A 22,249-nucleotide genomic window follows, 5' to 3' on the forward strand; every position below is an offset into this window, starting at 1 on the left:
GTGAAAATTTTTTTTAAAAAGACTGATAAGAGAAATTTAAAAAGACCTAATTAATCAGAAAGTTATATCATATTCATAGATTGGAAGATTTAATGTAGTTAAGAGTAATTCTTCACAAATTGATAAGCATCAACATATATTCCATACAGAATCAATCTAAAGCCAATAAAAATCTTAGTGTGAGTGTGATTTATAGATAAAATGATGAGCTGATCCCAAAATTTCCAAGGAGATGCAAAGGAGCTGGACTAGACAAAAACAATTTTGGGGCTTCCCTGGTGGCGCAGTGGTTGAGAGTCCGCCTGCCGATGCAGGGGACATGGGTTCATGCCCCGGTCCGGGAGGATCCCACATGCTGCGGAGAGGCTAGGCCCATGAGCCATGGCCACTGGGCCTGCACGTCCGGAGCCTGTGCTCCGCAACGGGAGAGGCCACAACAGTGAGAGGCCCGCGTACCGCAAAAAAAAAAGAAAAAAAACAATTTGGAAAAGAGAAAAGATGTCGATGATGGAAAAGATGGAAAACTTACACTATCTGATTTCAAGACCTACTATATAAAATCATAGTACTAAATACAGCATGATATTGGCATAATGATAGACATAGAGATCAGTGGAATGGAAGAGTGTTCAATTGATTTTTCACAAAGATGCCAGGATAATTCATTGAGCAATTGAATTTTTAAATTAATTTTTTTTAAATCAGCTATATGTATGGAAAAAAAAGAATCTCTACCCCTACTTCACAATATACATTAAAATAAACTGGAGATGGATCATAGATCTAAAGACAAGTAATGAAAATATAAAACATATAGAAGAAAACATAGAAAAAAACTTTTTAACATTGGGGTAGACAAAGATTCCTTAGGACACAAAAAGCATACAAGAAAACGGTTGATACATTAGACTGCATCAAATTAAAAGCTTCTGCTCTTCCAAAGACACCATTGAGTAAATGAAAAGGAAAGTAAAAAACTGAGGAAAACACTTGCAATATCTAACAAAGAACTGGAATCCAGAATGGATCAATTACTCCTACAATTCACTAAGAGGCAAACAACCCTCCAAAATGAGCAAGAGATTTGAACATATACTTTTAAAAAGAAGATGTATAATGTCCAGTAAACACATGAAAAGATGCTGAACAGTATTAGTTGTTAGGGAAATTCAAGTTAAAACCAAAACCAATACAACTTCACACCCACTAGAATGGTTAAAATGAAAAAGACTGACAATACTTAGTGTTGGTGAAGAAGTGGATCAATGGAAAAAAAAAAACCCTCATGTTTTGCTTGAGGGCGTATAAAGTAGTACAATCACTTTGGGAAACAGTTTGACAGTTCCTTATAAAATTAAATATACACTCATACCTAACAATTCTACTCCTAAGTATACATCCAAGAGAAATGAAAACGTAATGTCCACAGTAAGGTATGTATACAAATGCTCATAGCAGCTTTTTAAATAGCAGCCCCAAACTGGAAGCGACTCAGATATCTATCCACTGGTGAATGGATAAGTAAATTGTGTTTTAGCCATAAAATGGGATATTACTCAGCAATAAAACTGAATGAATTGATGTAGCAACACTGATGAATCTCAAAATATAATGCTGGGAAAAAGAAATCAGACACAAAAAAGTATGCACTGTATCATTCCATTTAAGTGAAATTTTAAAGCAGGTAAAAAGAATCCATTGTGACAGATCAGATCTGTGGTTGCCTGGGTGAGGAAAGAGAGTGCTTGACCCAAAAGGGATTAAAGAGAACAGTTTGGAATGTTCTGTATTTTGGTTTACATGGTGGTCACATCATATATTCATCTAACAAAACTCATCAAACTTTATGCTTAAAATGAATTCATATGATTGTTTAAAATTGTACCTCAATATAACTGACTTTAAAAAAATCCTGTCACCTGTAATTCCTGTGAGGAAAAAAACGTATACACACATATGCACACAATATATACATACACGTGCTATTATATATATATATATATGATTATATATATATAGTACTTAGCAAGTGTCTTGCATATAGTAACAAAAAGAATAAATAAATTGTATATTTAATCTACTTTTACTGTTGTCGTCAGGAGACTCTGAGCCTTATTGAAAATCAGGGCAATGGTAGAAATATATGGGAGTGTGGACACATCAGTTAAGTGTCGGCCAGACTATCTGAAATTGAAGAGGGACTTACATGCCATCTTTTAAAAATACAAACTTAAAAATGTATTGGGATAATCTGAGAGATCATCAGTAGTCTAAGGTTGTGCGCATATAAGAATGAAATACAAAATATAAAATGAAATACAAATGAATGAAATACAGGAATGTAAGCTATGATCATTATAGAGTGCAGCAACTTACAGACAAAGACTTCGATTGAAAATTAAAAAGCCCAAAACAACAGCAACAACAATAACAAAGAAAAAAAACCCTACACACAAATGAAGAAGATATTTTGTTAGCATATAGTTGGGTTCTTCAATGAGAGTTGGTAAATATTGCAAGAGAAAAATTTGCAAGAGAAAGTTTTGTTGTTCTTTTAGATGCTTCATTTTGAAGAATCTGGAAGACATCCTTTACTGTGGGCATTGGTGCCATATTCATACTAAGAACATGGGTACCATGATACAGGAACAAACGAACCATCAAAATGAAGTGGAAACTCGGTAGTGAACCAGCAGTGAGAGGCGATGCTGGACACCTCTCTGAGGCAAACTCCAAATGAACTGGAAAGTAACCCAGCCAGAAAAATTAAGTAATGGATTTGTGTCATCTTCTGGGTTCTGTACATTTGGGATAGACTACCAGTGAAATTGTTTTGAATCTGGCAATGGACTTGACTCGTGTGCCTTTCCAAAGGACTGTGGCCTTAAACTTAGGTAAAGAACAAAAAATATATATTTATAGGATGGTTTATAGAAAAAATATTTGTAGTACTAAATTCAATGTTCAACGCAAGTTTTTAGAGCTGATTTTTCTACTTAAAATCTTCTGATCCATCAACCACATACCAACCAACCACAACATAAAAACCAGATGCCGTCTTAGGCTGTAAGATGACTAGCCTCTGCGCTGAAATGGCAAGGTAGGGAGTACGGGCTGTAGAGATTTCATTAGGAGGGCTGATTGTGAGGGAAGAACATGAAAACTATGTTGGGTAAGGAATGAATGAAAAGAGAAGGGTCAAATATTTGAAAATCTGTCAGTAAAAGAGAAAATAAGAATTTTTCTTTCCAGCTCTCAGGGCTGGAAACAAAGCCAACGGGTGGAAGTTACAATGTGGGAGATTTGAACTTGAATCATTGTAAAATATGGGTTTTCAGATGTCCTGCCTCTGCTGGAGTATTTCTGGGGGAGGGGGAGAAATCACCACAAGGTAGCTCCATCTCCAGTGAATGGCTCTCACTGTTAACAGTGAGGAACCATTTCATAGTTAAAAGAGCAGACTCTAGAGTTTGAATTCCATCTCTGCCTGTGCTTCCTACATGACACTGGACACATTGCTTAAGCTTTCTGAGCTCATTTTCTCCGACTTGAGAATGGTACTTTCCTCATAACATTTTTGTGACAGACTAATACACAGATGGTACTTAGCACAGGATCTAGCACTTAGTAAGTGTACATTAAATGTTACCTACTGATGACAATTATTACCTTTCTGGGGAATTGAGGTGGAGATTTCTGTGTGAAATGGGAGGTTGGGCAAGATGATCTCTAAAATTTCTTCCAATTCTATGTTTCAGTGGTTCAGCGTGTTGGGAAACAGCCATCGTCTCAGAGGTTTGCAGCTCCTTGGAAAGTGACATCTAGCCTTCATTGTGGAATTATATTCCATGAAGGTTTTGAAATGGTAAGCCTCATCTAGGTTAGATTTCACATGAATTTTCAAGCCAGTTAAAATGCTTACAGATGAGGCCGGCTTCTCTCTCCAGCAAGTCTTTTATCCACTTTTCATGTGTGATATTCTCAGTGAGAAAAAGAATGGAGCACAATGCCTTTTTCTGTTTTGTTTTGTTTTTCCCCAAGCACTCTACATAAGTATGGAGGGCATAGTTATATGAGAGTTTATTAGAACATACTGGTCAACAGACTAAAATAGATAAATGAATCTCCACCCAATTATAAATCAATACATATTTATTAAACACATACTAACACATACTATGACATAGACATATGCTAAGCACTGGAAATCCTACTCATCAAAGTCCAAATTAAATGATGCCGATGTGTATCATTTTCTATTGCTGTGTAACAGAAGATCCCCCAAATGAATGATTTTTTTGGTCTTCATTCAGCCACACAGTTCTTCTGGTCTTGGTTGTGGTCAGCTTCATCTTGGCTAGGCAGCTCTGCTTATGGCAGGTAGGTGGGGTGTTGGCAGGAGTTATGGGGTGACGTGTCTCTCATTTTTCTTCAGGCTAGCCTTGTTCTAATTGCAGAATCAGAGGTTCAAGAGAAAGAACTGAATCTGCAAGGCCTCCAGAGCCTCGTCTTAGAACTGACACATCATCCTTCTCACCAAACCCTAGTGACCAAAGCAAATCACAAGCCCAGCCCATACTCAAAAGGTGGGGTAATAGATCCCACCTCTTCATGGGAAGATCTGCAACATTGCAGAGAGCGTAGACCAGGAAGACCAGTAATTTGGGCCATTAGTGCAATCTATCTTCCACAAGATGCAATCATCAAATAGACAAGAAATGCTAATATCACCCTGATACAGAATCAGACACTCTGCAAGACATTGTAAGAGATTAACCATATTCACTGTACAAAGCGTCTTGGAAGTAATAGAAAGGTGAGCTACACAGGGGCTCTGTCAGTTCTGCCTTTCTTTACTTAGACAGTGTTCCCAACAAAAGTCCAATAAGCTGATAAATATATAAAAATTTAAAACAGTAGATACATCAACTATAAAATATTGTCCAGAGTAATTTAACGAAAGGCACCAGTGTAAATAGCCAGTGATGTGAGTGTTGCAGAGGTATGAAGAGTAATTATATAGTGTGAGAACCAGGGACTTCTGTTTACAGATAAGGAGTTAAACTCTCACAGCAGTGCTAGAGAAGACTTTTGAATTAATGACCAATTTCAAACAAAGCATTTAATGTTACCACTTGAAATGTTTCAGTAATAATTCAAATGGTTTAATTCTAAGACATTTATGATTAAATTTCAAATAAGCTAAGGTATTATTAGACATTTATGGGAAAAATCATTTTTTCCCCCTGCAAATTAAATGTTCTTCTTTGACAACGATTCAAGTTATGATGGGGGTCCTTGTTTCCTTTTAATTATAGCCCAAACACTTATATGGATAAAGCAGCAATGTGATCGCTATTTCATTTTGGAGCCATTATTACCGAAATGCAAAATATCTCAATCTCTCACCCTGTCCCCCGCCTCCTAGGTTTTCTTTTTAATCCCATAAAAGCATCTGTCTTTGATTTCCAGTGGAGTACCTGCTGTGCAGGATGCAATGCAAATCCAATTTGTGTGTAACAAAACCAAATGGGCTGAAATGAACTCTGCATTTTAAAGATGCTTTTGTTTAATCATCGCCATCCCTCGTCTTTAATGAATGCATAATCAAGTTAAACTTCAGGCAAGAAGTGGAATGGCTCTTCTTAAGACAGAGAAAGCAAATTCCTGTGATATCCCTCATTGCTGTTCTGCCTCCTATTCCTGCGTTGGCAGGAAAGAAAGAAGAAAGATCTTCAAATGCATATTATGGCAAACTGTTGAGAACCATGGCGTGAGCAGTACTACTGCTCATTTTTCTCTACTGTCTTCACAAATCATTATAATTATTGCTTAGAGCAGAAAGTGAGGATGTAGGATTCCTGGGTTCTTATTTTGTTCTCCTTTTTTCTGTATCTCATGGAAGGCAGGAGGTATAATAATAAAGTACTTTGGGCATTTAGAGGAGGGTACGCCATGAGGCATTTCTGAGCCACACGTCATCTACGCTAAATGTTGATATGTAATTTCCTCAGTACAGAAGGTCTTTCTGGTAGTGAACTTGTGTGGTTCTTTCTATTGGAAGGAGAGCATCTTCTCCAAAGACCTTATGATGTCAGATGACTTTAAAAAATTTTTTTAAATTGAGGTATAGTTGATTTACAACGTTGTGCTAGTTTCTAGTGTACAGCAAAGTGACTCAGTTATATATACATATATATTCTTTCTCAGATTCTTTTCCCTTATAGGTTATTACAAAATATGGAGTAGAGTTCCCTGTGCTATACAGTAGGTCCTTGTTGGTTATCTATTTTATATATAGTAGTGTGTTTATGTTAATCCCAAACTCCTAATTTATTCCTCTTCACCCCTTTCCCCTTTGGTAACCATAAGTTTGTTTTCTATGTCTGTGGTTCTGTTTCTGTTTTGTAAATAACTTCATTTGTATTCTTTTTTTTTAGATTCCACATATAAGCGATATCATATGATATTTTCTTTATCTGGCTTACTTCACTTAGTATGATAATCTCTAGGTCCATCCATGTTGTTGCAAATGGCATTATTTCATTCGTTTTATGACTGAGTAATATTCCATTATGTCTCTCTCTCTCTCTCTCTCTCTCTCTATATATATATATATATATATATATATACCACATCTCTGAAGAAAACTATAATTTGAAGAGATACATGCACCCCAGTATTCAGTGCAGCACTATTTACAATAGCCAAGACATGGAAGCAACCTAAATGTCTACCGACAGATGAATGGATAAAGAAGATGTGGTATATATGTACACCAGAATATTACTCACATGACTTTTGTATAGTCATAACACTGGACAAATTAATTCCAAACAAGGAAATGGGATGAGAGAATATTTTATAATGATAGACCTTAGAGATCATCTAATTTACGCATTTTACAGATGAGAAAGCTGAGCTTGAAATGTATACTGACTGATGTGGAGTCAGATTAATGAGTAGGAGAGTTGGAGCTGGAACGCTGGTCTCTTGGTCCTCAGTCTTTACAAAGCAATCCTGCAGTATAACACTGAGTTACTGCAACACAGCGATGAACCTCACAAAGGAAATATATTCTAGAAGAATCGTTAAGGGATGAAATGTCTATAGGAGCTTTCCATTCAAGGTGAATGCGAATTACAGCAGGATTAGGTGCAGTGTATGCAATGTATGGTTTTTGGTTGTCAAGCAAAAATCTAGAGATTTATGAGGAGAATGTAGGTCTTCATTTCTTCTGATTACTTTTAATGGTTAAGAATTAGGATTGACTTCATCTATAGCTGAGACTCTACATGGTAAGATCTATAAAACTCTGAGATGGACAGTTACACACCTGCCTGAAATTCCAATATTGCAAGTTACTTTTATGTGATAAGGCATTGTCTTCTATTAGGAGAAAATTCTTTTGGAGCAGTAACACTGCCAACCAGCATCTGACCTTTACTCTTAAATTTTTAAAGGTTCATCAATTTCCTTTTTGATTAGGAACATCTCCCTGAGAGCAGGGTCCTGTGATTGTGTACCATGGTTAAGTTTGTTTGTTTGTTTGTTTTTTTTGCTTTTGTTTCCCTTGCCTAAGGAACAGTATGCAAAAAATATATTAACAAGACCAATGTCAAAAAGCTATTGTCTATGTTTTCTTCTGGAAGTTTTATGGTTTCAGGTCTCACATTTAATTCTTTAAACCATTTTGAATTAATTTTGTGCACGGTGTGAGAGAGTAGTCCAGTTTGATTCATTTCCATGTAGCTGTCCAGTTTTTCAACACCATTAATTGAAGAAGCTCTGTTTTCCCCATTGTTTATTCTTGCCTTCTTTGTCATAGACTAATTGCCCATACAAGTGTGGGTTCATTTCTGAGCTCTCTATCCTGTTCTATTTTCTATGTGTCTGATTCGGTGCCAGTACCGTACTATTTTGATTACTGTAGTTTTTTAACACCTTTATTGGTGCATAATTGCTTTACAATGGTATGTTAGTTTCTGCTTCATAACAAAGTGAATCAGCTATACATATACATATATCCCCATAACTCTTCCCTCTTGCATCTCCCTCCCTCCCACACTCCCTATCCCACACCTCTAGGTGGTCACACAGCACATAGATGATCTCCCTGTGCTATGCGGCTACTTCCCACTAGCTATCGGTTTATATTTGGTAGTGTATATATGTCCATGCCACTCTCTCACTTTGTCCCAGCTTATGCTTCCACTTCCCCGTGTCCTCAAGTCCATTCTCTAGTAGGTCTGCGTCTTTATTCCCGTCCTGTCCCTAGGTTCTTCGTGAACTTTTGTTTTTTTTTTAAGATTCCATATGAATGTGTTAGCATACGGTATTTGTTTTTCTCTTTCTGACTTACTTCACTCTGTATGACAGACTTTAAGTCCATCCACCTCACTACAAATAACTCAGTTTCGTTTCTTTTTATGGCTGAGTAATATTCCACTGTATATATGTGCCACACCTTCTTTATCCATTCATCTGTTGATGGACACTTAGGTGGCTTCCATGTCCTGGCTATTGTAAATAGAGCTGCAATGAACACTGTGGTATGTGACTCTTTTTGAATTATGGTTTTCTCAGGGTATATTACCAGTAGTGGGATTGCTGGGTGGTATGGTAGTTCTATTTTTAGTTCTTTAAGGAACCTCCATACTGTTCTCCATAGTGGCTGTACCAATTTACATTCCCACCAACAGTGCAAGAGGGTTCCCTTTTCTCCACACCCTCTCCAGCATTTACTGTTTGTAGATTTTTTGAGGATGGCCATTCTGACCAGTGTGAGGTGATACCTCATTGTAGTTTCGATTTGCATTTCTCTAGTGATTAATGATGTTGAGCATCCTTTCATGTGTTTGTTGGCAATCTGTATATCTTCTATGGAGAAATGTCTGTTTAGGTCTTCTGCCCACTTTTGGATTGGGTTGTTTGTTTTTTTTGATATTGAGCTGCATGAGCTGCTTGTAAATTTTGAAGATTAATCCTTTGTCCTTTGCTTCAAATGCAAATATTTTCTCCCATTCTGAGGGTTGTCTTTTCGTCTGGTTTATGGTTTCCTTTGCTGTGCAAAAGCTTTTAAGTTTCATTCGGTCCCATTTGTTTATTTTAGTTTTTATTTCCATTCTCTAGGAGGTGAGTCAAAAAGGATCTTGCTGTGATTTATGTCATAGAGTGTTCTGCCTATGTTTTCCTCTAACAGTTTTACAGTGTCTGGCCTTACACTTAGGTCTTTAATCCATTTTGAGTTTGTTTTTGTGTATGGTTTTAAGGAGTGTTCTAATTTCATTCTTTTACATGTAGTTGTCCAGTTTTCCCAGCACCACTTATTGAAGAGGCTGTCTTTTCTCCATTGTATATTCTTGCCTCCTTTATCAAAAATAAGGTGACCGTATGTGCATGGGTTTATCTCTGGTCTTTCTATCCTGTTCCATTGATCTATCTTTCTGTTTTTGTGCTAGTACCATACTGTCTTGATTACTGTAGCTTTGTAGTATAGTCTGAAGTCTGGGAGCCTGATTCCTCCAGCTCCTTTTTTCTTTCTCAAGATTGCTTTGGCTATTCGGGGTCTTTTGTGTTTCTATACAAATAGTGAAATTTTTTGTTCTAGTTCTGTGAAAAATGCCAGTGGTAGTTTGATAAGGATTGCATTGAATTTGTAGATTTCTTTGGGTAGTATAGTCATTTTCCCATGTTCATTCTTCCAATCCAAGAACATGGTATATCTCTCCATCTGTTTGTATCATCTTTAATTTCTTTCATCAGTGTCTTTTTCTGCATATAGGTCTTTGTCTCCCTAGGTAGGTTTATTCCTAGGTATTTTATTCTTTTTGTTGCCATGGTAAATGGGAGTGTTTCCTTAATTTCTCTTTCAGATTTTTCATCATTAGTGTATAGGAATGCAAGAGATTTCTGTGCATTAATTTTGTATCCTGCTACTTTACCAAATTCATTGATTAGCTCTAGTAGTTTTCTGGTAGCATCTTTAGGATTCTCTATGTATAGTATCATGTCATCTGCAAACAGTGACCGCTTTACTTCTTCTTTTCCGATTTGAATTCCTTTTATTTCTTTTTCTTCTCTGATTGCTGTGGCTAAAACTTCCAAATCTATGTTGAATAATAGTGGTGAGACTGGACAACCTTGTCTTATTCCTGTTCTTAGTGTGGAAATGGTTTCAGTTTTTCACCATTGAGAACGATGTTGGCTGCGGGTTTGTCATATATGGCCTTTATTATGTTGAGGAAAGTTCCCTCTATGCCTACTTTCTGCAGGGTTTTTATCATAAATGGGTGTTGAATTTTGACGAAAGCTTTCTCTGCATCGATTGAGATGATCATGTGGTTTTTCTCCTTCAATTTGTTAATATGTTGTATCACATTGATTGATTTGCGTATATTGAAGAATCCTTGCATTTCTGGAATAAACCCAACTTGATCATGGTGTATGATCCTTTTAATGTGTTGTTGGATTCTGTTTGCGAGTATTTTGTTGAGGATTTTTGCATCTATGTTCATCAGTGATATTGGCCTGTAGTTTTCTTTCTTTGTGACATCTTTGTCTGGTTTTGGTATCAGGGTGATGGTGTTCTTGTAGAATGAGTTTGGGAGTGTTCCTCCCTCTGCTATATTTTGGAAGAGTTTGAGAAGGATAGGTGTTAGCTCTTCTCTAACTGTTTGTTAGAATTCGCCTGTGAAGCCATCTGGTCCTGGGCTTTGGTTTGTTGGAAGATTTTTAATCAAGGTCTCAATTTCAGTGCTTGTGATTGGTCTGTTTATATTTTCTATTTTTTTCTGGTTCAGTCTCAGAAGACTGTGCTTTTCTAAGAATTTGTCCATTTCTTCCAGGTTGTCCATTTTATTGGCATAGAGTTGCTTGTAGTAATCTCTCATGATCCTTTGTATTTCTGCAGTGTCAGTTGTTACTTCTCCTTTTTCATTTCTAATCCTGTCAATTTGAGTCTTCTCCCTTTTTTTCTTGACGAGTCTGGCTAATGGTTTATCAATTTGTTTATCTTCTCAAAGAACCAGCTTTTAGCTTTACTGATCTTTGCTATCATTTCCTTATTTATTTTCATTTTGGATGATCTGTCCATTGGTGAAAGTGGGGTATTAAAGTACCCTGCTATGATTGTGTTACTGTCGATTTCCCCTTTATGGCTGTTTCCATTTGCCTTATGCATTGAGGTGCTCCTGTGTTGGATGCATAAATATTTACAATTGTTATACCTTCTTCTTGCATTGATCCCTTGATCATTTTGTAGTGTCCTTCTTTGTCTCTTGTAATAGTCTTTGTTTTAATGTCTATTTTGTCTGATGTGAGAATTGCTACTCTAGTTTTCTTTTGATTTCCATTTGCATGGATTATGTTTTTCCATCCCCTCAATTTCAGTCTGTATGTGTCCCTAGGTCTGAAGTGGGTCTCTTGTAGACAGCATATATACGGGTCTTGTTTTTGTATCCATTCAGCCAGTCTATGTCTTTTGGTTGGAGCATTTAAACCATTTACATTTAAGGTAGTTATCGATATGTATGTTCCTATTACCATTTTCTTAACTGTTTTGGGTTTGTTATTGTAGGTCTTTTCCTTCTCTTGTGTTTCCTGCCTAGAGAAGTTCCTTTAGCATTTGTTGTAAAGCTGGTTTGGTGGTGCTGAATTCTCTTAGCTTTTGCTTGTCTGTGAAGATTTTAATTTCTCTGTTGAATCTGAATGAGATCCTTGCTGGGTAGAGTAATCTTGTTTGTAGGTTTTTCCCTTTCATCACTTTAAATATATCCTACCACTCCCTTCTGGCTTGCAGAGTTTCTGCTGAAAGATCAGCTGTTAACCTTATGGGGATTCCCTTGTATGTTATTTGTTGTTTTCCCTTGCTGCTTTTAATATTTTTCCTTTGTATTTAATTTTTGATAGTTTGATTAATATGTGTCTTGGCGTATTTCTCCTTGGATTTATCCTGTATGGGACTCTCTGCGCTTCCTCGACTTGATTATTTCCTTTCCCATATTAGGGAAGTTTTTAACTATAATCTCTTCAAATATTTTCTCAATCCCTTTCTTCTTCTGGGGCCCTTATAATTCAAATGTTGGTGTGTTTAATGTTGTCCCAGAGGTCTCTGAGACTGTCCTCAATTCTTCTCATTCTTTTTTCTTTATTCTGCTCTGTGGTAGTTATTCCACTATTTTTTCTTCCAGGTCACTTATCTGTTCTTCTGCCTCAGTTATTCTGCTATATGTCGTTGCTCCCAAAGTCCACTGCCTCAATTTTGGATGATTCGTTGTCGATTCAGGTTTTCCACAGATGCAGGGTACATCAAATTGATTGTGAAGATTTAATCCGCCGCTCCTGAGGCTACTGGCAGAGATTTCCCTTTCTCTTCTTTGTTTGCACAGCTCCTGGGGTTCAGCTTTGGATATGGAGTGGCCTCTTTGTGTAGGTCACCTGAGGGCATCTGTTCTTCGCTCAGACAGGACGGGGTTAAAGGAGCAGCTAATTTGGGGGCTGTGGCTCACTCAGGCCGGGGGGAGGGAGGGGTACGGATGCGGGGCGAGCCTGTGGCAGCAGAGGCCAGCGTGACGTTGCAGCAGCCTGAGGTGCACTGTGTGTTCTCCTGGGGAAGTTGTCCCTGGATCACAGGACCCTGGCAGTGGCGGGCTGCACAGGCTCCCGGGAGAGGAGGTGTGGGTAGTGACTTGTGTTTGCACACAGGTTTCTTGGTGGCTGCAGCAGCAGCCTTAGCATCTCATGCCCGTCTCTGGAGCTCGTTTAGCTGGTGCTCTGAATCCCCTCTCCTCGCGCACCCCGAAACAATGGTCTCTTGCCTCTTTGGCAGCTCCAGACTTTTTCCCGGACTCCCTCCTGGCTAGCCGTGGTGCACTAGGCCCCTTCAGGCTGTGCTCACGCAGCCAACCCCAGTCTTCTCCCTGGGATCCGACCTTCGAAGCTGGAGCCTCAGCTCCCAGCCCCTGCCCTCCCTGGCGGGTGAGTAGACGAGCCTCTAAGGCTGATGAGTGCTGGTCGGCACTGATCCTCTGTGCAGGAGTCTCTCTGCTTTGCCCTTCGCATCCCCATTGCTGCACTCTCCTCCATGGCTCTGAAGCTTCCTGCAATCTGACACCCGCAGTCTCCACCCGCGAAGGGGTTTCCTAGGAAACCTTTCCTCCTTCACAGCTCCCGCCCACTGGTGCAGGTCCCATCCCTATTCTTTTGTCTCTGTTTTTTCTTTTTTCTTTTGCCCTACCCAGGTACGTGGGGGAGTTTCTTGCCCTTTGGGAGGTCTGAGTTTTTCTGCCAGCGCTCAGTAGGTGTTCTGTAGGAGTTGTTCCACATGTAGATGTATTTCTGATGTATTTGTAGGGAGGAAGGTGATCTCCACTTCTTCCTCTTCCGCCATCTTGAAGCTCCTCTCCATGGTTAAGTTTTTTTTTTGTTTTTTTTTTTTTGCGGTACGCGGGCCTCTCACTGTTGTGGCCTCTCCCGTTGCTGAGCACAGGCTCCGGACGCGCAGGCTCGGCGGCCATGGCTCATGGGCCCAGCCGCTCCGCGGCATGTGGGATCTTCCCGGACAGGGGCACGAACCCACGTCCCCTGCATCGGCAGGCGGACTCTCAACCACTGCGCCACCCGGGAAGTCCCATGGTTAAGTTTGATGGTTGATGGAAAGGTTAAGTAAGGAAGGTTGGAGAATGGTCTACAGGGCAAGTGTGTCAAGAGCTGCAATGAGTGTTGTGGAAAGCAAGAGAATGGACCAAGTCTGATAAAGCCTCAAAGCTAGACGCATCTACTCACAACTTGTTTGAGTCTGGCTGCTCCTGAGTGGAGCAGTTCGCAAAGCAAATAGAACAATGTATGTTCCAAATATTCCATGCTAGGAATTCCCTTGTCCTTGATCTGCTTATCTCGTCCTCTACCTTTAGCTGTCATATTCAGATAAGAATATGAATGTTTAGTTCTTTTTTAAGGAGAACAGATTTTAAAAAAAACATTAAAAAAATTTTTTTGGCTGTGTTGGGTCTTCCTTGCTGTGCACGGGCTTTCTCTAGTTGCGGCGGGCAGGGGCTACTCTTCGTTGTGGTGTGCAGGCTTCTCATTGCGGTGGCTTCTCTTGTTGCAGAGCACGGGCTCTAGGCACGTGGGCTTCAGTAGTTGTGGTACACGGGCTCAGTAGTTGTGGCTTGCGGGCTCTAGAGCGCAGGCTCAGTAGTTGTGGCACACGGGCTTAGTTGCTTCGCGGCATGTGGGATCTTCCTGGATCAGGGCTCGAACCCATGTCCCCAGCATTGGCAGGCAGATTCTTAACCACTGCGCTACCAGGGAAGTCCCTGAATGTTGAGTTTTAAATGGTTTTAAAATTTGACATGTGATGGGAAGAAAAACAAAAAAAGCGTAGTAATTAAACTGCATTCTAGGAGAACAGTATCATACGCTTTTTTTTTTTATTGGCCAAATTTTCATCTCACACCAGAACACCACCAACAACTTTTAATAATATTATTCTAGGGAGGTTAAAAGACACCTATGTTCTTTCCTCACTGAAAGATTTCAATTTCAAAATTGCACTAACTGGTCGATGAGACCTCTTGACCCCTCAAACTTTTTCATTTCCTTTGTACTAGAAGGAAGACTCTGTTCAGTATTCATGTACTATGCACACCCTGAGGCCAGACGGAGTCATCCATGTAAATGGACCAAGTCAAAGTGTCTATTATGTTCAGATATTTTGGGGAAGAGTTAATGTCATCATGTATTTTGGTTTGATGTTTTAGATAATTCTGAGCAGTGAACTATGATGACCCAGGTATCCGAAAATAAGGTTATTTGGGGAGATGCACTTGCCAGTTGAACTCTAAATACAAGTTTGCAGGCTACCAAATATCCCTTTTGCAGTAATTTAAAATTGTTGAAAACAGAAATCTTTTAAGAGCTTTTGCAGTTAACGAGTTTATATCAAATCATAAGATATCATTGTAGTGATAATTCAGTTGTTAACAACCAGCGTGGCCACTGGATGTCCCCACTCTTCCTCAAATGCAGCTGAGGCATCACTTAACTGGCAGTTATAAAAACAATGCATTTTGCAGAGAACCTTTAGAAAGATCCTGCAAGGGTTCTGGTGTGCTTAACAGTATCGCTTGCCCCTGGCAACAGCAGGATGGGCTAGAAATAGGTGACTGAGGTCAGTGGAAGGAATTCTTGGGGTCATGTCACTCTGTGTCATTGCATATTTACTTCTGTAATACTCTCCAATGACTAGTTTTTCTAAAAAGCTCCAAAAAGGAAATAAGTGTGAGGATACGGCTATTATAATTCCTGCAGGCGAAACAAGTATGTGCTGGGAAGGGTGAGAATATAGGAGCATGCCAACCTTGCAAAACATATGAAGACCTTCCTCAATGGAGTGACGAATATAAAGCATATGGGATTCTTTAACAAGGTAGAAGCTCTGAATTTTGATCACTCATTTACTCTCAGCAGTTGTACCAAGCCAGGTAATAGCTGTAGGACAACTGGCCTGACATTGAACTGAGAATTAGGAGGCCAGAATTTGAATCATATTTCTATTCCTTACCTTCCCTGTGACATTGGACACATATGGTTTGTTTTTCTAAACCTCAGGCTGTTGTTTGTAGGATGGGTGTAATAGTCCTGTCCTCAGATTTGTCGAGAAGCTTAAGTGATATAATATATATATGAAAGAGCTGAGGACACAGTGGTTAGAGAATACATGTCAAATATATGAGGAATTTGGAAGGCAATTAAAAGTTAAAAAAGATTTTAAATCTTCTAGAGATCTTTGGTCTAGTTAAAATGGAAAATAGAAGGATTTAGTTTTACTTACGATATTTTTTATTGTCTACTCAGAGTTCATGAAAATTTATTTAACCACATCAGCTCTCCCTTTGCAATTGTCAGGGACGGAGAACCAGGCACAGCTCATGAAAGCTTCATCTAAAAAAAAAAGCCTTGGAAAGTGGAGCCCTCTTAAAAGAAAAGTGCTACAGATACTTAATTAATTCTTAGGATTTTATAGAGGGAAGGGGAATGCGAATGAAATGGGTTTCTTTACTCATGAGAAGCTGAAGCGCAGATTGCTGTACAAAGTTGAGGAAAAGTGACTTTGCACCATCAACCCCATGGCTGTGTAGAAATCAAATGGAGGACAAAGTGCCATAGGAGTTACGTCTTTGGTTCTAGAACCTCTGTCTGAAACATTCAGAGAATATGAAAAACTGAGAATTCTCTCTGAATAGGTTCCATCAAACTCCCAAATGAAGTCTCTTTTCTCTAATTCCATTCTACCACAAGACTATTTTATTTTCGCTTAGGGAAAACAATAAAACTTGCATGTAACTAAAGAGCAGTCCCAGCACACCGTTCCTGCTGGGAAAACGATACTGGTGCTTAGCTACTGGGAGAGGGCACATGCGCACTTCCAAGCACTGATACCGGGCAAGTAGTGTTTCTCAAAGGAAGAAGCTGACCCCTTTTTTTGGTTATGTATTCTCTACAATATTACCAATGTTTCTATGTAGTTTATTTTATTTTATTTTATTTTTAGTATTTATTTTTTTAATATGTAAGGAAGTTATTTTAATTTTATTTTTTAAATTTAATTTTTATTTTATATTGGGATACAGTTGGTTTACAATGTTGTGTTAGTTTCAGGTGTACAGCAAAGTGATTCAGTTATACATATACATGTATCTATTCTTTTTCAGAGTCTTTTCACAAATAGGTTATTACAGAATATTGAGTAGAGTTCCCTGTGCTATACAGTAGGTCCTTGTTGATTATCTATTTTATATATAGCAGTGTGTATATGTTAATCCCAAACTCCTAATTTATCCCTCCCTGCCCCGACCTTTCCCCTTTGTAGTTTAGAAACAAATCAGGTAGTATTTCTGTCATTGGAGTTAGTTCAGAGACACTGATGTGAATGACTAAGATTCAAAGGCTTTTATGAGCTTGGTCTTGGTTGAGAGTGATTCTAAACTGCTGAGAGTTTTGATGGTTCAGGAGTTGTGTCGATGAAGAAGTCATCTAATCAGGGTCCGTGGCCAAGGCACAACTCTTGTCAATTGGCCTCAGCTAGCCCACTGAAGGCCATATTTTGTAAAAATAAAGTCCCCCACATTGTGACCATGCAAGATGCTGCATGCAGCAAATTACAGGTTGTGTTATCTTTAAGATCTCTGGACCTAAGACGCAGATATGAGTTAAGAAAGAATTGGGATATCACTGATGTTTTCCTTTTATGGAAACTAATACTGTATCTTCATTATAAGTTAGGTATTTTTACTCATTCCAGAAATGCCAGTTGAAAAAAAAATGCTCAATTTGAATCAAAATAATGCCCTTGAAATTAGTTTTCCAGTTTTGATAATAAGCTTGACTTTATCTATCCAGACTGTTTCCCCACATGCCCATGTTGTCTAGCTGTTTGTACTTTGGAAGAGCACTAAATAAATAAGGAAAGGGTAGGAGTAAAACTGCCAAGCAAAGTTGGCTCTTCTGAGAATTGAACTGCAGTGTAATTAGCTCTAACTAGCTGAGCTAACCAATCACAGGAGTCTAAATGGAGCTCAGCCTTTGTGTGTATCAGAATCCTCTAAGGAGCTTGCTTAGAGCACAATCTTGTGCTCTAACACAATTTTCATTTTAATTGAGATTTCAATTCAATGGATCTATGGTAGCACCCAAGAATCTGCCATTTTAATAAGTACTATTGGTGATTCATCCTCAGGTGGTTCTTGGGCCAGACTTTGAGAACCAATGGTAAATGATACCTGAATCATTTGAATTCGCTGGAGACTAGTCAGGATGCTGTGAGGAAGCAAAGCTTTACTTTCTTTTTAGGGGAAGAGAGGTGTTAAGAGGCAGAGAAACTGAAGGGGAAAAGGGGACAAAGAGGAAATGAAGTTGGCCAGGTGTCTGTAGTATTGACTGTCACAGCCGTACATCCTGGGAAATGTATGAAGACCTTTTCTCACCATTAGATAACTACTACCCATTGTCCACTTAGGACTGTGGACCACACGTAGTTTGGAGGGTAGTGGGCCCAAGAGCATGGACTCTGGGACCAGCCTAAGGTTGACTTTTGGCTCTACCAATTATTAGCTGTGTGACTTTGGGAAAGTTACTTAATCTCTAAGTGCCTCTGTTTCCTCATCGCTAAAATGGGAATAATAATGCCACTTATGCTATAGAGTTGTGAGGATGACATGAGCAAGTAAAAGTAAAAGTATTCCGAAAATGCCTGGCCCTTAGTAAGTTATTGGTAAAAGTTAGCTACTACTCCTCTTACTTCTAATTCCATGCTTGTCTGGGAAGGAAAGGGGATACAAGTGAAGGTGGAAAATAAAGCAATAGGATGAGGTCACTCAGAATAGAAGGAAAATGTAGAGCTTGTGAGGCCTTAAATTGTTCCAAGCCTTTTGTGACTAGACTTTAGTTATTTTAAGATAAGATATCTCTATCTTGTAAAACTTGTCTGTCTTTGAACTTCTACATTTTCAGTATTTTCTTTTTATTTTCATTTTGCTTGGCTTCTTGGGAAAGTTCTGTATGAAAAATTCCAATGTTGGTGTAAAGGAATCAATGCCCTAGAGCATGAATTTTTCAACTTGAGGGAGTTTTTGAAGTAAAAATTTGACCATATGTACTTAAGTGTATTTATGGATATAAGGTAAAAAAATTCCCCACTGAATTCTGTGAGAGTACTAAGACACCAAAAAGGTTAACAATCATCCTCTGAGAGCCAGCTTACCTGTGGCCTCTTCCTGACCCCACTTTCGGTGCCCCTAGATGAGTGGTTTTCAATCAAGGACAGTTTTGCCCCCTTCTCTGGGGGCATTTGGCAATGTCTTGAGATATATTTGGTTGTCACAACTAGTGGGTTCTACTGGCATCCAGTGGGCAGAGGCCAGGGATGCTGCAAAATACCCTACAGTGCTTTAAGTGGGGTAGCCACTTAAAACAAAGGATTGTCTAGCCTACAGTGTCAATAGTGTTGAGGTTGAGAAACCCTGCTCTAGGGGTAATTTCAGCAGAAGCCGGCTGAGACTGACGGCAGATCTGGTGAGGGTGGGCGCTTAGTGAGATGTGGCAGAGCTGGGGGCAGGGCACCACTCCTTTCCTTCTGCGCTGTTCCTTTAGCAATAGCATGGGCTTCCTTTCAGTGTTATGGCAGATGCCAGTGGCAACTAATCTTTGTTTATGTCCAGAGATATTCCTACCAACACTCTTCTTGGGTCTTCAAGACTTGGTACTTTGGGGGTACACTTGTACCATGTCGAATCTTAGTACTTATCCTACTCATAGGTCAGGTGTTAGGCTCACTTAGAATTTGGATATTTGATTGAGAAGCAGGCAAATTTGAATTTCTCTTTCCGTTGCATAGCCTTTATCAGGGGAGACATTTCCTCACTTGGGTAATGGAGTCCCTATAATAATTAGCATTAATTGAGATCCAGGTAGGCAGCTTTACTAGAAAGGCTGACAACTAAATCACTCATGGTGATGACCTAGGGGACTAGTCTTGCAGGTCCTCGTTTACTCACATGAATGAAAAAGAGGGAGGCAGAACTGAGTGAGATTATTAAGTTAGCTTTCAGGAAGCATATTCAGTATAAACAATCAGCAAACTCTTTGGGCTAAATGCTGTGAACCAAATACACACACACACACACAAACACTCACACACACTTCTGTCAAGGAGAATCTGATCTCTACGTAATTATGGACAGAGATCAGAGAGTTAGTAAGATTATTCTTTTTTTTTTTTTGTGATACGCGGGCCTCTCCCATTGCGGAGCACAGGCTACGGACGCGCAGGCTCAGCAGCCATGGCTCACAGGCCCAGCCGCTCCACGGCATGTGGGATCTTCCCGGACCGGGGCACGAACCCGTGTCCCCTGCATCGGCAGGCGGACTCTCAATCACTGCGCCATCAGGGAAGCCCTATTCTTTGAATAATATATAGGTTCTGTCTAGTGGCCCGGGGACAAGATCACCTGTGTCCCAGTTGTGTTCCTAGAGTGTCTTTGTGTGACTCAACTTTTCTTCAGTTTCTCCATCATTAAAATTACCTAAACCTTTATTGTTTTCTGTTCTGTGAAAACTCTTCTGTACCTTTGGAGAACTACATTTGGAGGTGAGGCCAACATCAGAGCTGTGAAATTTAAAGAGATGTGAGTTCATTAGCTTTCTAGAGTTATGTCCTAATTTTCTGGGGAAATAGAGTGGGTGTGTGAGAGAGAAGAACATTTAGACAAGAACATCCCTTTAAATGAGTCACAGATGAGAAAAAAAATCATTGTAAAACTGGAAGAGCCAGGGTACCTGCTATGGAAAATAAGATGGAAAATAAGATGTAAGACTTTGGCTTTGTCATATAGACCTCAGGAATAGATGCCAATCAAACTTCACAGGACTTTCTCTCTAATCTTTCTCATGGGAGTACAGAATAAGAAGTGGTCTGGATTATATGAGGGCAAATTTTCCATAATCCAGGACAAATGTGGCAGACGCCAAAGCCTTAAAAGTGTCAGTAATCTTTTCCCTGTTGTTCTTGTGATTCTTTCCATGAGGAAATAAAACAAAGAATTATCTGGATTCGAGTTCCAGCTTTGTCACTCACTAGCTGAAAAAAGAAGTTTCCTCAAATGCCAAAAAGAAGGAACTGTACTAGATGACATCAAAATTCCCATTCGGAGCTAAGTTCCTATAAAACCTGTCTCTGTGATGTGTCAAGAACACTGCATTCAATTTCAAACAACTCTCTAACACAGAAGTTTCTATGAGAAACAGTAATATTTCTGTAAGCTTTACCTCCAAAGCTCCCCAATTCTGGACAAGATCTCAAGCTTGGACCTTATCCTGACCAAATTCATCATCAGAATTAATTTACTGCTAGTGAGTTCCAAGCTTGAATTTAAGCTGCTGTCACCCCGGACAGCTGGACACATTCACTCCTTTTGACAAAACCAAGACAGTGAGGTCACCCGCCAGGAGCCTATTTGCACAAGGGAGCTGTCAGCATTATGTATTCTCTGTCCAGGAAAGAAATTCTTGGAGAAGAGAGTTCCAGGTACCCAAGCTTGCTGAAACAAAACCCTTGAAAGGTTTTGAATTTGAATACATAATGGTGTCCATTATTTCTGTTTTGCTGTTTCCACTAATACCTCCACAAGACCTAAAAGTGCCTGGCTACACTGCTTTGGTATTTGTGTGACAGAGTGGAGCACAAAATGGGCAAACCGTTTGGCAGGGGGAAAAAATGTGGCTTCATCAAACTGAGGGCTTCAGCATATAGAATCCCAAAGCCTCTATCAGAGTTACAATGTCAGGAGCTGTCAAGATACCTAGGGGCTCTGACAAGGCTATCTGGCAGTGTTGGCACCTGGGGGGTCTTGGAAGTACCGGGAAGCAGAACTCTGATGGTTGGTGGCCTCACTGTGAGGACACGCTGCAGCTGTGCCAGTGAGATCCTCCTGAGTGACTCTTTAGGGAGTATGTGTGTGGGGAGAGGTGTGACACAGCAGTGGGTACTTACTCCTTATGGGGTGGAGAAGGCTCTTCCATGAGAACTTGCGAGGCCCCCCGGGGCGAGATTTTGAGTAGGGCAGAAGCTCCAACAATCACAGGTCCAAGGGGGAATCACACAAACATAGTGTGTAATTATACAACTGTGTATAAGCGTGACCCTGTTTTCACTCTTCATCCTCTACCTCTAACAGCACCCCCAGCCCCCAATCTCCTCCCTCTGACCACGCCCTCCCCACAACTGGTGTCTTAAAAGCCAGTCAGTTGGAAGTGAAATATCATAAGGTCTGAATAGAACAGAGCTACTAAAACAGCTGCAGTGCTGGGTACTGCTGCAGTGTTTGGAAGCAGTTCTTATATAAAAGTTAGGAATACAAATGATTTTGGGGGGTCCAGGATACCTTGATGGTAAATTTGGGATGATAATGGGAAAATGCAGGGAAGATGCTAAAAGAATTATCCAAATAGACCCTCCTGGAACAGAACTTGTACACGTACCATAACTCCTTGGAAAACAGCTACAGCATAAGGTGTGCTGTACAACCTTACCTGCTGGTCCTAGCTTGGAATAGAAAAGTAAGCAACCTAGGTTCTGTGACCTTTCCAGCTCCAAAATCATTGCTTAATTGCACTAAGCTTCCTACTCTGACATCCTAGATCGTGGAAATGGTCTCTGACTTTTATTTTAGTTTTGCTCCCTGGCATCCAT

At 39.6% G+C, this 22,249-nt stretch overlaps 1 long non-coding RNA gene across 1 annotated transcript in view; it reads left to right on the forward strand.

Moving 5' to 3' along the window:
- The window catches only part of LOC149747958 (uncharacterized), a 150,136-nt gene that overhangs the window by 46,387 nt on the left and 81,500 nt on the right, over window positions 1-22,249 (forward strand). The window contains exon 3 of the long non-coding RNA XR_016394878.1: window positions 3,759-3,865. This is a non-coding gene — a long non-coding RNA (uncharacterized LOC149747958). The remainder of the gene's footprint in view (window positions 1-3,758; window positions 3,866-22,249) is intronic.

This window comes from Delphinapterus leucas, chromosome 11 (assembly GCF_059928025.1).
Source record: "Delphinapterus leucas isolate spDelLeu-1000000601 "Yukka" chromosome 11, BTC_Dleu_Yukka2, whole genome shotgun sequence".
In the NCBI taxonomy this organism is placed as follows: Eukaryota; Metazoa; Chordata; class Mammalia; order Artiodactyla; family Monodontidae; genus Delphinapterus; species Delphinapterus leucas.